The sequence below is a fragment of the Saimiri boliviensis genome, chromosome 10 (genome assembly GCF_048565385.1).
Source record: "Saimiri boliviensis isolate mSaiBol1 chromosome 10, mSaiBol1.pri, whole genome shotgun sequence".
Classification (NCBI taxonomy): domain Eukaryota; kingdom Metazoa; phylum Chordata; class Mammalia; order Primates; family Cebidae; genus Saimiri; species Saimiri boliviensis.
In genome coordinates this window covers 12075963-12091840 of record NC_133458.1, presented here as the reverse complement: position 1 = coordinate 12091840, position 15878 = coordinate 12075963, and the positions used below count along the sequence as shown (strand labels likewise).

At 34.4% G+C, this 15878-nt stretch overlaps 1 protein-coding gene and 1 pseudogene across 2 annotated transcripts in view; both read left to right on the top strand.

Moving 5' to 3' along the window:
• LOC101050662 (argininosuccinate lyase pseudogene) overlaps nucleotides 1-14319 on the top strand; it is a 70176-nt pseudogene extending 55857 nt beyond the window's left edge.
• Nucleotides 1-15878, top strand: part of CNTNAP2 (contactin associated protein 2) — a 2246749-nt gene that overhangs the window by 103933 nt on the left and 2126938 nt on the right. The gene's annotated exons all lie outside the window — the stretch shown is intronic.

Below are 15878 nucleotides of genomic sequence, written 5' to 3'. Positions count from 1 at the left end.
GTCAAGAGATCGAGGCCATCCTGGTCAACATGGTGAAACCCCGTCTCTACTAAAAATACAAAAATTAGCTGGGCATGGTGGCGCATGCCTGTAATCCCAGATACTCAGGAGGCTGAGGCAGGAGAATTGCCTGAACCCAGGAGGCGGAGGTTGCGGTGAGCCGAGATCGCGCCATTGCACAACAGCGAAACTCCGTCTCAAAAAAAAAAAAAAAAAAAAAAAAAAAAAAAAAAAAAAATTCTGATATGCCGATACAAAATGCTAGAAACTATCCAGTTTCACTTCTCTGTAATAATCAGCACCTTAATTTATGTTGCAGTTTATAGATAGTAAATGTACTTTATTATTTTCTTTCTTGTATGGGTAAAGAATAAAGAATGCAAATAAATGGAAAAGAAAAATTTTGAAACAATTGTAGTAATTGGCTGTAACTGGCAAGTATAGCTTGACTTTGGAGTGATGTAGGCCTGTCTTTGAATGCTGGTTCCACTATTTGTTAGTTTTGGAAATAGACAGGTCATATAAAGTATTTCTCATCTGACAATGTACTTGTGAAGATTAATGTATTGGCAGGGTGTGGTGGCTCATGCCTGTAATCCCAACACTTTGGGAGGCCGAGGCAGATGGACCACTTCAGTCAGGAGTTAGAGACCAGCCTGGCCAACATGTTGAAACCCTGTCTCTACTAACAATACCAAAAATAGCCAAGCATGGTGGCTGATGCCAGTAAGCACAGCTACTTGAAAGGCTGAGGCACAAGAATCACTTGAACCCGGGAGGCGGAGGTTGCAGTGAGCTGAGATTGTACCACTACAGCCTGGGTGACAAAGTGAGACTTTGCCTCAAAAATAAAAAGTTAATATACTCAATACAGCTTGAAGATCCTAGAATAATACCTGGAACCTTGTAATTGTCAGCTAGTGAGTCTTTTAAGCTCCGTGATTGCAGGAAATATACATTCACTCAGATTATCTCAAGTAATTGCGGGTTTTTTTGTTTTGTTTTGTTTTGTTTTGTTTTTTGGAAAAAAGATATGGATCAAGCAAGCTGGAAGTTCGAACTCTGCAGCATGGAAGTAGGATACACCTTGGCCTCAGTTCAGAAACAAGATGAAGCTAAAATGGTATTCTTTGCCACATCTCCTTAGTAAGACACAGGAGGGAACCTGTTTTCCATCAGTACTGTGAGGAGTTCTACTCTATTGCATTTATCAGTCCTGTTGGCAGCAACTAGTCACACCTCCTTCTTTGTTTAAGGCTCATCATCTTTAAGCATCAGCCTGCTTATAGTATCCACTCACTCCCATGTCTGCTGACTTATAGGAAAGCAAGGTACCTGTATTCGAATGTAGAATGGGCACAAAATAAAGTATAATTAGCAGAAACTTGGTGCCTTTGTGTAGTGATCCTTCTACTAGTGACATTGAGGATACAAAAGTGAATATGGAAAGCCATGCTTTTTTCTAACATGGCCCTTAGGGTCCAATCAAGACAGACAGACAAAAACCCACTTAAGTATTCTGTCTCTCACTCTATTACATAATAATTAGGATGTAAGCGGTTTAGAGATTATATGTTATAAAACTTAATTTACATGTTAGAGTATACAGTCCTAATTGATCCTGCAAACATTTCTAGATAAAATACTATCAAATGAGCACTAAAGTGCTCTAAGCACTAATATAGAAATATATTCAGTTGAAAAAAAATCCAAAGAAAGTGGTTTTTTTTATTATAGTTTACCTAAGAATAGAACTTAAGACAGGAACGTTTCATTGTAGATTTGATTCTGCCATAAAGGACTGATCAAAGAGCTTAATTCTCAGAAGGTAACTTAATTTACCTTACCATGAGGCAAACCTGACTATTTACCTCATGAACAACTTGAATTTTCATAGTATAATTAGCCAGTGGTTTTTCAAGCATAATGGAGAGCCTTTGCTCTTTGCCATGCTCAAACATAATGAAGCAGCGATTCACTGCACGACACAAGCCATTTCCGAATATACTTTGTGACCATTTACTCTCTTTGAGTTGAAAACTCACATCTTAATTTATGCAGAGTATCCTGAAATATCAAATGTATACCTACACTATACCTTTACCAGGTAGCAATGCCACATACAGTTTTTACATAAGAAAATGAGCATTTTAGCATGAGTTGAGGGTCCTTCTGCTTGATTTCCTATTTAGTACATCTGTGATAACATTGAAATTCTTTAATGATTTTTATTTATTCCTTGGAGAGGTACAATAAGCATTTGCAAACACCTGGGACAAACTATGGACCTTTTTCAGCATAGTCTGTTTAAGAAAGCAAGAACAGACAGTTGAGAAGGAAGAGACAAAGTCACGTTAATTTACTGAGACACAATGAAATGGTTGTAGTTAGAAAATACATGTTAAGATGTCAGAGAACAAAGCTATAAAAAGGGGAGGAAAAACAAAAGGTGAAAAATCTCATGGGGAGAAATACCAGATATAGGTGATGGGGAGGAGGACAGCAAATCACACTGCCACATGTGTACCTATGCAACAATCTTGCATGTTAGTCATATGCACCCCCAAATCTAAAATGCAATTTTTTTTTTTTTGAGACGGAGTTTCGCTCTTGTTACCCAGGCTGGAGTGCAATGGCGCGATCTCGGCTCACCGCAACCTCCGCCTCCTGGGTTCAGGCAATTCTCCTGTCTCAGCCTCCTGAGTAGCTGGGAATACAGGCACGCGCCACCATGCCCAGCTAATTTTTTTGTATTTTTAGTAGAGACGGGGTTTCACCATGTTGACCAGGATGGTCTCGATCTCTCGACCTCGTGATCCACCCACCTCGGCCTCCCAAAGTGCTGGGATTACAGGCTTGAGCCACCGCGCCCAGCCCTAATAATTTTTTTTTTTAAAGGTAAAAAATCAGATAGTTTCACTTATTCTTCCTTTCTGCATCTTAAAATTTTTTTTTTTTAATAGGGAATCTTAGAATGGTAGATTTTGGGGAAGGGTGAAGGGAGGGACTTTCCTGATGACCTTTATTTTCAGCTTGAGTGCCTGAAAAGCAGACACAAGACAGAGAATGTCTCCACTGACTTTCACAGTGGGTGTTTATTCAGAGTGCAGCCTTCATTTGGCTCTCCTGGAAGCTGGCTGTTAGACAAGAATCCCAGGCCAAGTTCTTTACTTGGCAGGGAAGTAGAGATGTAGAGAGAAAAGGAAAGGCAACTAAAAACACATTATCAAGTCAATTACCAGTACATCTGTAGCTTAATCCCACTGGGAAACTGAGAATCCTTAGAAAAGTTTCCCATCAGAATCATCTTCTCTGGGGTATAAGGGATCTGGGGTTGTTATGCCCTTTTTCCCCAAGTGGTCATGATCTCTCTTGCACTTCCAACCTGTGGTGTTTTCAGGTGCGTTGACAGTAGCTGCATGAGAAAATTCTCAGCCCACTGAAAGTCAGGAGTGTATCACAATGACAAGGGCCGTGGGGACGGAGGTGGATACAGCATGGCAGTTCTGCTGTAAGTGGCCCAAGTTCAAGGGAGCTGTTCTCCCCTCTGTGTTTTTAGCCTTCTTATAAAGACCAAATTAGCAAAGACATTGATATATAGACTTCTCTTATAAGCAATTATGGACTTATATTAATTACCCACCAAAATTCTCTGATCCATAGTTCATATGAAAGTGTATGTGTGTTTTTGTAAAATGACATTATTCCTGGTACTCTATTTTTGCCTAAGCCTAAAATTCGTCGATATGATAGTTTTTTTTAAATTATATTTTAAGTTCTGGGGTACACGTGCAGATCATGTAGGATTGTTACATATGTATACACATGCCATGGTGGTTTGCTGCATCCATCACCCCATCATCTACATTAGCTATTTTTCCTAATGCTATTCCTTCCCTAGCCCTCCACAACCTGACAGGCCCCAGTGTATGATATTACCCTCCCTGTGTCCATGTGTTCTCATTATTCACCACCCACTTATGAGTGAGAACATGTGGTGTTTGGTTTTCTGTTCTGTGTCAGTTTGCTGAGAATGATGGTTTCTAGCTTCATCCATGCCCTTGCAAAGGACATGAACTCATCCTTTTTATGGCTGCATAGTATTCCATGGTGTATGGGAAAATTGTCTTATATGAATTGATTTTCTAAGTCTTTGTTTTACCAGCCTGAAAGAGGAATGCTACACTGTCATATTTTAATGGCTTTGCTTTTCCTAAAAAAATGTCAACATGACAACATCTGAGGATAGGTCATGCTGCATATTAATAAAAACCTGAGAAATATATGTTTGACCTCTGATATAAAGGTTTTCTTTTCATGGAAGCTAAATATAATCTTATTCTTAACTGATGGGCACAGCAAATTAATCAAACTAATAGAACATTTTCTTATTTTCTTCTCCAGGGAACTGGGGAAGCTTCTGAACCCTTGATATGATGGCATCTATATACCAAATTCCATTCTATTGACCCCCAAGATAGATGGCTTTATCAATAAGGTTGTAAGTTATTAATTAACTAATTAGTCTCTTAGAAATTTTACGGTGTGATTTTCTGTTTTTTACCCCACAGGAGGGAGTTTTGAGTTATCTTTCTTCTTCAGAGAGTTCAGTTTTTCATGTTTTAGGGTTGAACAATTAGGTGTAGGAAAGAGCTCTAGATAGGATTTGAGAGGCTTTGTTTCTGTATTTTAGACTATTAAGCTAAATTGTATGAAGGGAAAGTACTAAAGTTTATATTTAGAAAAAAAGTAGGGGGACCTAAAACAAGACGGAGAAAGACAATTTGATGCCCTTAGAATGAGGTGATGACACCAGGTTTGTTCAAACACAGCAGCGATCCACATAACTCTACTAGAAGCAGGACCTTGGCAGAGAAGGTCTGTGGCTTTTTGTGACTTTAACCCGGGGAACCCAGCAAAGATTCGTGTAGGCAGAGTTGATACAAAAAGGGAATGTTCGCGAAGGAGCCACCACTTTAAGTGAACAAATAGCACTTCAGTAGAACACCACTGACCAGTGTTCTGTCCAGATTCACACACAGGAGGCAAAGGTAGCCATACAAAGTGACAAATACGGAGTTTCTCGCTAACTTCATTGAATGGGTGGCTTGAACCAATTAACTTGATTTAGAAAAAATAATGAGATCTAACATACTTTACATTGTGTCTTCAGTTTTTTAGAGCAATTCATAACTTACATGATCTTTACGTACAAACTAAGACCTTTCACTTAAAAGAGAAAAGAAAGAGTAATGACTCTTGCTCTCTTAGCAAGTGTCTGAAATAGCATTTTCCATTGCATGCACATAAATGTCTGATGTTAAATACATTTAGGAAATGCCAATATGAGGGCAAAACATATTAGCATATGAAAGTCTCTGAAGTAACCCATGCTTACTAGTTTAACTTTCTTTAACCCAGAATTACCTAAACTTATTTGAGCATAAAAGTGTTTTAGCACTTGTGAGAAATAAGTATCCTTTCAGATACCAGGTGTTTAAATACAAATAAATGGTTGTAAATAAAAATAAATGGTTGTTGTACACTGTAATAGCAATCTACTACAGTTTCAAATCTAAGTATCTGTCTTTGTTCCAAAAGCAAGATGATGTATATGATTGTTTTTATTTTCTATATAGACTTACAAAAGGAGAGACATAGAAAATTTAACTCTACACTGTCATTCCCTCAGATTCTATTCTGGCCTGATAAAGACCCTAGAGAGTATTACAAAGAGGTCACCCTTGTAATATGGTAAGTGCATATCTTCTGTTATAGATATTTTCAGAAAGCTATTCTCCTAGTCAAGGATTGATAGTATAACTGGCCATCTTTAGGAAATAGACATCAGGAACGAATGGTTGTTGCTCAAAAGTATAATGTTTAAGCGGGTTAACAGAGCACTTATATGAATGAGCAAGGAGACAATTGTGTTATTACACACAGTTTTACCATAAAAATACCTTTTCTAATTTGGCATCAGATACATGAGCACAACGTGAAGAGCTTTAGGTTGGAATGAAAGCATGAAAAATGTCAGAATGTTGGACAAGGAGCAAAGAGATTGCGAAAATTATAGAATTGAAGAGAAAACCACAGCGAGGCACAAAAAAAGCTGTATAATTATAGGAATGATATTAGGTGATTGGCAATAAGCAAGTATTAACATTTGCTTTAATGAGTGAGAAAAAAACTACAGTCACAACGTGCTATAGACGGAATGCAGTTCAAACATTAGGAAGAAACATGAGAGTATAATGCTGTAGCAATGCATTCTCATTCTTCTAGAAGAAATATCTGAGACTCTGTAATTTATAAAAGAAAGAGGTTTAATTGATTCACAGTTCAGCATGGCTGGGGAGGCCCCAGGACACTTACAATCATGGTGGAAAGCAAAGGGGAAGCAAGGAACCTTCTTCACAAGGTAGCAGGAAGAAGTGAATGCAGGAGAAACTACCAAACACCTAAAAAACCATCAGATCTTGTGAGAACTCACTATACCAAGAAAAGCATGGGGGAAACCACCCCCATGATTCAATTACCTCCACCTGGTCTTTCCCTTGACAAGTGGGGATTATAATTCAATATGAGATTTTGGATGAGGACCCAGCAAAACCATGTCACATGCTAAAGCAGGCAATAACATTTCCAGTAAAATGTAGATTAGGGTAGATATGTGTCTGGAAAAATTTAAATTTAAAACTCACAGAATTATGAGTAGCAACAATTATTACATTTAAATTAGTAAAGCTGGAATATAGGTCTTTTTAATTGTATGTTCCATTCTGTGGTTCCAGTGGCATTTTTCACCCTTGATTTTTTTTTCTGCAGCACCAGCTTTATACATAACTGGATAATAGTGCTCCTTGGTGATCTATTTTCAAATCAAAATTCTTTCTCATTTTCTGCTGAGGTTTAGCATTCCATGGATAAAAAGCAAAGATTTTCATTCCACAGTAAAATATAATGATTAAAATACCAGTAGCTTCACAGGGAAGATGACCAATCATATAATCCTGAAATAGTCAGTCAACTCATAGGCACAGTTTTCTCAGTTAAAAAAAAAAGTTACGGTTGATACGATAACAGGGAGAATCCCATTAAGTGCTGATGTATAAACACTGAAGCAATCTTCTCACAATCATCTGACTTCTCTCCAACATACCTCAGTGCTGTGTTATCCTGTATATAGACAGATTTCATGTCAGATTCCTAATTTTCAAATCAACTCTGGTAAATCTGATGCTTGTGTTTTATAGTCAAAGTTGATGAGCAGTTTATGAACCCACCTTGTAAATATCACATATCAGTCAAGCACTAGAAAACCAAATCACACACTAAACCAGGTTATCTTCCAACATTTTCCAAAATGAGATGCAACATATCTGAGGGAAAAATGCATTAATCTTTTTTGGAAGTTATCTAAAGTGGATTAATGGAAACAACATTTTAAAAATTAAAATATATGATAAATTCCCCAAGATCTATCTACATTGGGTTATAATTCATTTTTTCATTAGATTTATAAAAGAGCAATATAAAAATTAACATCAAAATATTTTATATAACACATTTTATCCATTTTAATAAAGTTTATTGAGCACCTACTATGTATAACTTTTGTTTTATTTCCTTTTAAATAATGAAACTATATTAACTATTGGTTTTCAAATTTTTCTTTGACTTCCAGGAAGCTCCTGCCTAAATTTATTGCTCAGCCACAGAAATGAATTTATCTAGATTAACTGAATGAGAGTGCATCAACCTCCAATTTATTTATAGTAGAATTTTATTTACATATTATTTCCTGTTTTGTTTTATATACCTTTAGCATTGTAAGCTACCTCAAACCTTTGCAGAAATAAAATTAATTGTAAGTCATATATGAATAAATAAATACTAGGTCTAATATAGAAAAGTTAATACATTGAAATAAAAGTTAAATGAGTCATTTTTTTCAGAGAGGGAGCATTTCTCTAATGAGAAATATTAATCATAACCATATTTACTAATTAATAATTTAATAATGCCTTATATTTATATACATTAATGTGTATTTATATATGAATGATAATAATAATGTCTTACACTTATGCATATTAAATGTATATGTAATTATATATATATGTGTATATATACATATATATTATCACTTCTCACAATGACCTTGTAGACAAAATGGATACTATTTTTCTTGAATTAAGTGTGAAAAATTGAAATTCACAAATTCCAGGATTTGAACCAAAGACAGTTAATTCTACATAAAGAGGTTCATCTGTGAAATTTAGTGATTAGAACTAATGTTCACTATTTGCATAGAACCAAAGTATGAAAGAGTGTTAAGAAATGTCATTAGCCTATTCTTGCACTGCTATAAAGAAACATCTGAGACTGTAATTTATTAAAAAAAATAGGTTTAATTGACTCATGGCTCTGCAGGCTGTACAAGTATAGAGGTGGCATCTGCTCAGCTTCCTTGGAGCCCTCAGGGAGCTTTTACTCCTGGCAGAAGGCCAAGCAGGAGGTTGCTCATCACATGGCAAAGACAGGAGTAAGGGAGAGTGTGGAGGGGGAGGTGCCACACTTTTTTTTTAATTGCATTTTAGGTTTTGGGGTACATGTGAAGAACATGCAAGATTGTTGCATAGGTACACACATGGCAGTGTGGTTTTCTGCCTTCCGTCCCCTCGCCTGTATCTGTCATTTCTCCCCATGCTATCTCTTCCCACCTCCCCACCCCCCTGTCCCTTCCCCATTTCCCCCCAATGGACCCCAGTGTGTAGTGCTCCCCTCCCTGTGTCCAGGTGCCACACTTTTAAACAACCAGATCTCATGAGAGTTCACTCACTATTACAAGGACATCACCAAGGGGGTAATGCTAAAGCATTCCTGAGAAATCTACCCAGGTGATCCAGTCAGTTCCCATCAGGCCCCACCTCCAATACCAGGGATGACAATTCAACATGAGATTTAGGCAGTGACACACATCCAAACTATATCAGGAGGTAAGGCATTTAAATATACATATAGACTTCAAAATCTCCTTGCTATCTCTTCAGTCCTCTAAAATGAGGTGCGTCTAAAGAAACAAAAGGTTCCATACAGGCCTGTTCCCTTGTGGAGATACTGGGTTATGTTGATAAGGATTAAATTATTCTACTTAGGCCATCACATAAAAATAAGCTTTATTTAGCCAGACAACAATAACCGTTGTGTTCATAAGAACACACATGTGCAAGCATGGCTGTTGCTCATGGTAAAATTTTCCTTTCTCCAGCCACCAAATTATCTTGAAAATTTACTGAATTATTCACTGTGCTAACCTAAAAAGACCGTGAAAGACTTCTAATAACTCATTGCATGAAGATGCCTAAGTCATTAATGTAACATTTTTTAGAAAGACAGTTTTCCGCAAATCTATTTCTAAATCTTAGAGGAAGTTTTGCAATATGGTTGATATATGCTAGAGAATCATAGCCCATATTTTGCCCTTGTGTAATAAGAGCTGTAACACATTTTCGAGCAATCAGAATTTAAAGTCAATCCATAACTCTAAGAAGAATCCGATAGCCTCCCTAAAATTTCAAACTATTTATGTATAAATGAAAATATTCTAGTAAGATAACAATACCACCTAAAATCCTAATGGTCAAAATGTGGTTAAGTTTGCTCCCACTGAATTTAAACAAAACAGGATTGAAATTTTACAAGGCGGGGAACATCATAGACTGAGGTCTGTTGAGGGGTGAAGGGTAGGGGAGGGATAGCATTAGGAGAAAAACATAATATAGATGACAGGGTGATGGATGCCCCAAGCCACAATGGCATATATATACCCATGTAACAATATTCTGCACATGTACCCCAGAACTTAAAATATAAATATAAATACGACTTGGGAAAATTACTTAACTTATTCAAATGTCAATTTCTTGAGATGTAAAATGGTGTCAATAATATAATGTATCTCATGAGGTTTTTGTGAGGATTAATTGTGATAAGGCACGTAAAATGCTCCACTCATTATTTTTGTAAGAACTGAGTAAAAACACTGAATGGTCATAATTGTCCTCAGTTTTGAAACAGAGACCATGCACAAAAACATTTACTAAATTGATTTAAAAAATTGTAAGTGTAAAGTACAGGCTTGGAATGATTTTCTATGCCAACAGATTTGGTATAGATATTTAATAATTGAATTCAATAATCTGTATACCATTAGGAATAAATATACTTAAGGACAGAATTAATAAAGAGTAGATGAGTCAATAATATTATACTATAATTTACTTTAGATGTTCACTATATTATGCTGAAGCACTTTTATTGATTGATGAACAAATCAGCATATAGAAACTCAGTATTTGTTGCATCACAGTAATGACACTGTCTTTTTCTAAGAAATTAAATTAGTCAGATCAGTAACTAAGCACATATTTACCAATTACCAGTTAATGGCTAACCATTGATCTGTTGTACTATGTCCTTAATAATAGATTACATTCACATGTTATAACAAACATTTTCTATTTTTTACTTTCTAAGCATCATTTTCTTATGAGAAGATTAAGAGAATTTTCCTTAATTGCTCTTAAGTGTAACAAAGGCTTCTGCTAGGACTAAAACATGTTAATAAGTGTTTTGTAATGCTTTAGTTCATGCTTTAAACAAATATATTAACATTAATGGAAAATCTTTCAGGCCTTCCTCAAAGATAATATGATAACAATTTTGATATGGGTTATTCTATGGACTCTTTCTACAGAATCCCTATTTTGTTTTCATATTCTTTGCTGCCGTTTTCTCTTTTAATTTTTATTTGTAAGATAAGTAAATATGACCATAAATTATGTGTTGATTAATAAAATGTAAAATATGTTGAGACACTCAACTTATCCATCTATTGTTCAAAAGTTATTGAGTACTTTGTGTGTGTGTGTGTGTGTGTGTGTGTGTCCTGTATATTTATTTGAATTAAAATCTGAAAAACAAAAGCAAAGAAACACTTTCCCTATAGCAGATGCACATCTTAATTACCTAATTTTCTCTCTCCTCTGCAGTACTTCCTTTATCAGTGGAATTTAGGCATGTCATCATGATGAAGATGTGTGGACAGATTATAACTTTACAAAGATGAAATTCTTTTATCAATAGAAAATTTCTCAAGTTATGTTACGTTGCTGATATCAGGGCAAACAAGACAGCAAAGAAATAAATCAAAGTATCAAAAATTTCTAAACATGAAATAAATGCATTTTTATAGAACTGCATTTCCATTCATAAATAACAAAATAAAAATATTCCTAATAATCCCTCTAATGGTTTGTTAATGGTTCCTTAGTCTTTGATTTAGACTATATCACCCAAGATTGAAATGTAATAAATGTTAAAGATAAAATTCTTTTATTTCATTTAAACTATAGGACCAAATTTATGTGCTTCTCAAAAACGTGATTGATTGACACTTATCTTCATTTGGATGTGCTTTGATAAACTCAGTATTATCACAACATCAAGAACTCTGAGACTTAGAAACCATCATTGATTTATAAAAAATAAAAATAAACGTTGAAAGCTATATAAACTAAGGAAGAGAAAGATCTGTTGATCAGCAGAAAAAAGCTTAATTCTATGTCACTGCAAAATAGAAATGCATATAGTATAATTAAAATCATTTTAAAAACAATATTGTCAACAGCATGACTCTAGTGGAAAAAAGGTTAATTAATATATTCATGTTTTTCAATTAATATATCAAAAGAACACTTTTACCATATGAAAGGCAGTGGTGAAGCTCATGGTGGTTTTGCATTTGTAGGGAAAAAATGCTTTTCTCTGGGCCTGTATGCCTATGGCTCTGAAACTATCAAGTAATTAAACTAAAAAAAATCTATCAAAATTGAGTTCTATCTTAAAACATTCATGGAAGAAGAAAATGATTAAAACAAACAAACAAACAAACAAACAAACAAAACCTAAAAACATGGAAAACATGGATACCCAAATAGAGTAGAATAAATTAAGAATCTAGAGACATTAATATTGTAACAAGTATTCAGAAACTCTGCACAAACTATTGATACTGGATTCATGGATCTTATTTTTGGAGTAAAGTGAACACAAATATCAGTGTATTAGCTGATCCTAAAATATTATTTCATAAAATATTAATTCATCATAAAAACACTACATATTGCTCTGCTTTCACTTTCTTAACTAAATTATAGAATGGTAGTACATTAAGAAGATGATGTTATCTTTAAATTAATAAAGATAGTTATGCCTCCTAAAGAAATGTTGTAATTTTAAGAAGTTGGAGGACCTGCAAATCTACACAAATATTTAAAGAATATATATCTATATGAAAATGTTTTGCATTCTATTTGCTATTTATGAACATACAGATGTTTCCATTTTCGAAATTATTTTTTGTTTTCGTTTGTGATTTTTTTTCTGTTTTTAAGTTTAGTCTTCTTACACACCAAAGGTATTTATTAACCTACTTTTATTTTTTCTGTTTTATGATTTGATTCATTATATTTAATTATTAGTCTATCAGAAATTACTCCTTCAGTTGTGGAATATAATGATCAAAATTGATTATCAAATAGTTGTCCTCATACCAATTTTTGTATAATCTTTACATTTATTTCTTGGTTTATTATTTCTCCTTTATTTATGATAAGTATTTATATATTGTATAACTCCTTCTACATATATAATAGGATATGTTTTTGCATTGCCCTTTCTGATTAATTGATTGGTCTATTCTTAGGTTGATATCAGATCATTTAATTAATTTTATTCTTACATTTCCAGATCTTCTCTTTTGAGCCATACTTTCTGATTTGAAAGGAAGTAGTGATACAGTTTTACAAAATAGGGAGGAGGAACATACGTTGATCAGTCAGACAGTTTTTAAAGCAAAATATTGGGGTTTGTTGTATAGTGTTTACTTATCTTAAATATTCATTATTTCTATTCAAGGAAAATATAACTAGGGGAGAAAATCACGAATATTGGAGATAGATGTGGGATCAGGTTTGAACTTTGGTAACTTTATGGTTTTTTAATCTTGGGTGTAACTCATTAAATTTTTTCCTTTAAATTACTAGGATTATTAATATGAATCTCATCCGTTGAGAATGAATCCTAAGTGAGATTATTGAGGAATAAATAAAGCACAGCTTATTTGTGATAGTAAATGTTCAATAAATACAATTAGCATAATTATTTAAAATATTCATTGTTCTTTAGTTTAAAATATTCATTGTTTCAATAGTCTAGAAATCTTTATGTGCTCTAATCTAAAAAATATTTTCTCTAGTTCCATTCTCAAAAAAATTCTTCAAATTAAAATGTATTTCTATATCTCTTAATATACATGAAGAAATGTATTTCCTCTTCCCAGAATATTTATCTCAGAGCACATAACTATCATTTGCCTAGTGTCTCTGAGAGCAACTGGGGAGAAGAACTTACCTGACTTACTCATATCTCTCTGCTTTGACTTTGATTGATAGGGCTGCAAGTCTCTGCTAATTACTCCCATGCCACTTTCAACACAAATATCCTTACTCTGTGCTGCTTCATGGTTATTTTCTTTATTTCTAAGTTTGGTCCATTAAGCCCTCTCATGGCCTGCGTTGCTTTTCTTATTTCCACATAAGTATTTGAAAACTTGTCAGAATGCTGTTTTCATTAGACATTTTTCATTATTATGCTGTCATCACTGAACAAGTTTATTCCAAAGCCTTTTGAGAAAAATGACAAGAAACATAGCATTTTATTTCCTCGGCCCTTCATTAAATTAGAAATGTCAAGAAATGCTTAGATTGTATTTATTTTTATTGAAAGGAATAATAGACCTTTCTTGAAAAAATGAAAAAAAAAGAAATTTAAATTTTGAATGCTAATTTAGTAGAATAACATCTGAGAACTCTCTGCAGTGAAAAGTTTTCTCTTCTTTGCTTAGAAAGACTTACATTTTGGCCGGGCGCGGTGGCTCAAGCCTGTAATCCCAGCACTTTGGGAGGCCGAGGCGGGTGGATCACAAAGTCAAGAGATCGAGACCATCCTGGTCAACATGGTGAAACCCTGTCTCTACTGAAAAAAAAAATACAAAAAATTTGCTGGGCATGGTGGCGCGTGCCTGTAATCCCAGCTACTCAGGAGGCTGAGGCAGAAGAATTGCCTGAACCCAGGAGGTGGAGGTTGCAGTGAGCCGAGATCATGCCATTGCACTCCAACCTGGGTAACAAGAGTGAAACTCCGTCTCAAAAAAAAAAAAAAAAAAAAAAAGAAAGAAAGAAAAAGAAAGACTTACATTTTATTTTAAAATTCCTGCCTTTTTTTTTCTTTTGGAGAGATAAAATCCTGTAGTCCTTCCAGACCACCAGCAACATAAATGAAACCTGTTAGATGCCAGAAACAAATTACCCCAAAGTTTGTATTTTTTTCTGTTTTTAATTTAGTCTTCTTCCACCAAAGGTGTTTAGTAATCTACTTTTATTTTTTTCTGTTTTATGATTTGATTAGTTATATTTTAATTACTGATCTATCCAAAGTTAACCTAAAATATCATCATCAGGGTAACACCTTCAATTATAAATTAGAGGTAACATCTTAGATAATAAATTTCAGCAGCTATTAAAAGAGAGATGATAATAGCACCTTTGTCTGAGGCGTGTTATGATAACTGATTCCAAATAGGTGGAGCATCTAATACTGCACATGAGGCTGAATTCTATTAAATTACTAATATTGAAGCAATTTTGGCCTATAGAAGCAACAGTTTCATAGGGTTCAACCGAAGCACTGCTCCATAATTGTGAGTTTCCTATTCACCACAGCAGTGACCTTTAGCCAGGGCAATACTTACTAATAACAATTTAAAGGCCTCATGGATAGAAAGCAAGGCAGATTTGTTATGACAAACCTGTGGTTGCCTATCTTGGTATAGTGGTGCCTTAGCACAGGGCTTTAACTCTCTTACTGTGGCCAACTTCACAGTCTCTGTGACCCTTCAGCCTATCCCATGACTTCTGCTTACCGATGGCCCTGGTGTCTACTGATGGCATCTCTGTGCTCACTGCCTTCACCCGTATGATTCTCATATGTGTAATTTACTAGCCAGTATCCAGCAAGGCCTGCTCTCTATGGGAACTAGTGCCATAGAAAGTGTGGGTGTGCTATGTGTAGGTAACTCTGCTGGTGGTGGATTGATGTTTATCATGTTTGACACCCTTAAATTTCTAAAATTAGTAGTCATTATAATTATTCTAGATTGAAAAGGATAGCATTTAAATGGGATATAAGTATGTCTTGTAAGTATAATAAAAGAAATAAAATTACCATGCATACTGTTTTTCAATAACATATCAAGATTATAATTTAGTGAACTCAAGGTGACAAAATAGCCATTATTTTCTTACCATAAGCGTCATTTAGTTTATTGTTTGCATTAGTGACAATTTTTCCAATGAAGCATTCTTGGTTGATAGACTTTCTTATACATAAATATGAAATAAGCAGGTGATAGAAATTAGATATTCTATCTAGTTTTTATGACTATCAGATTACACAGAGTAGAAACATCACAATGACACAAAACATAATCTTACACCTTAGAAAATCGCCTACAACTTAAAAAAAATTGCAACCATAAAGATAGAATTAAATCACCCCAATACAATGAAACTTTAGCTTTTAAAGTGTTCAATTTTGTGAATGTAAATAAATTTTGTTATCTTAATTTTACACAAGTTACAATTGTATTATTGTTAATGACAGACACCAAATATAGTAATGGCACTTTGTTTTATGTTTTGTAAAATTTGCTTCACTTTTCCTTTATATGGAATAACATTGAAAATGTT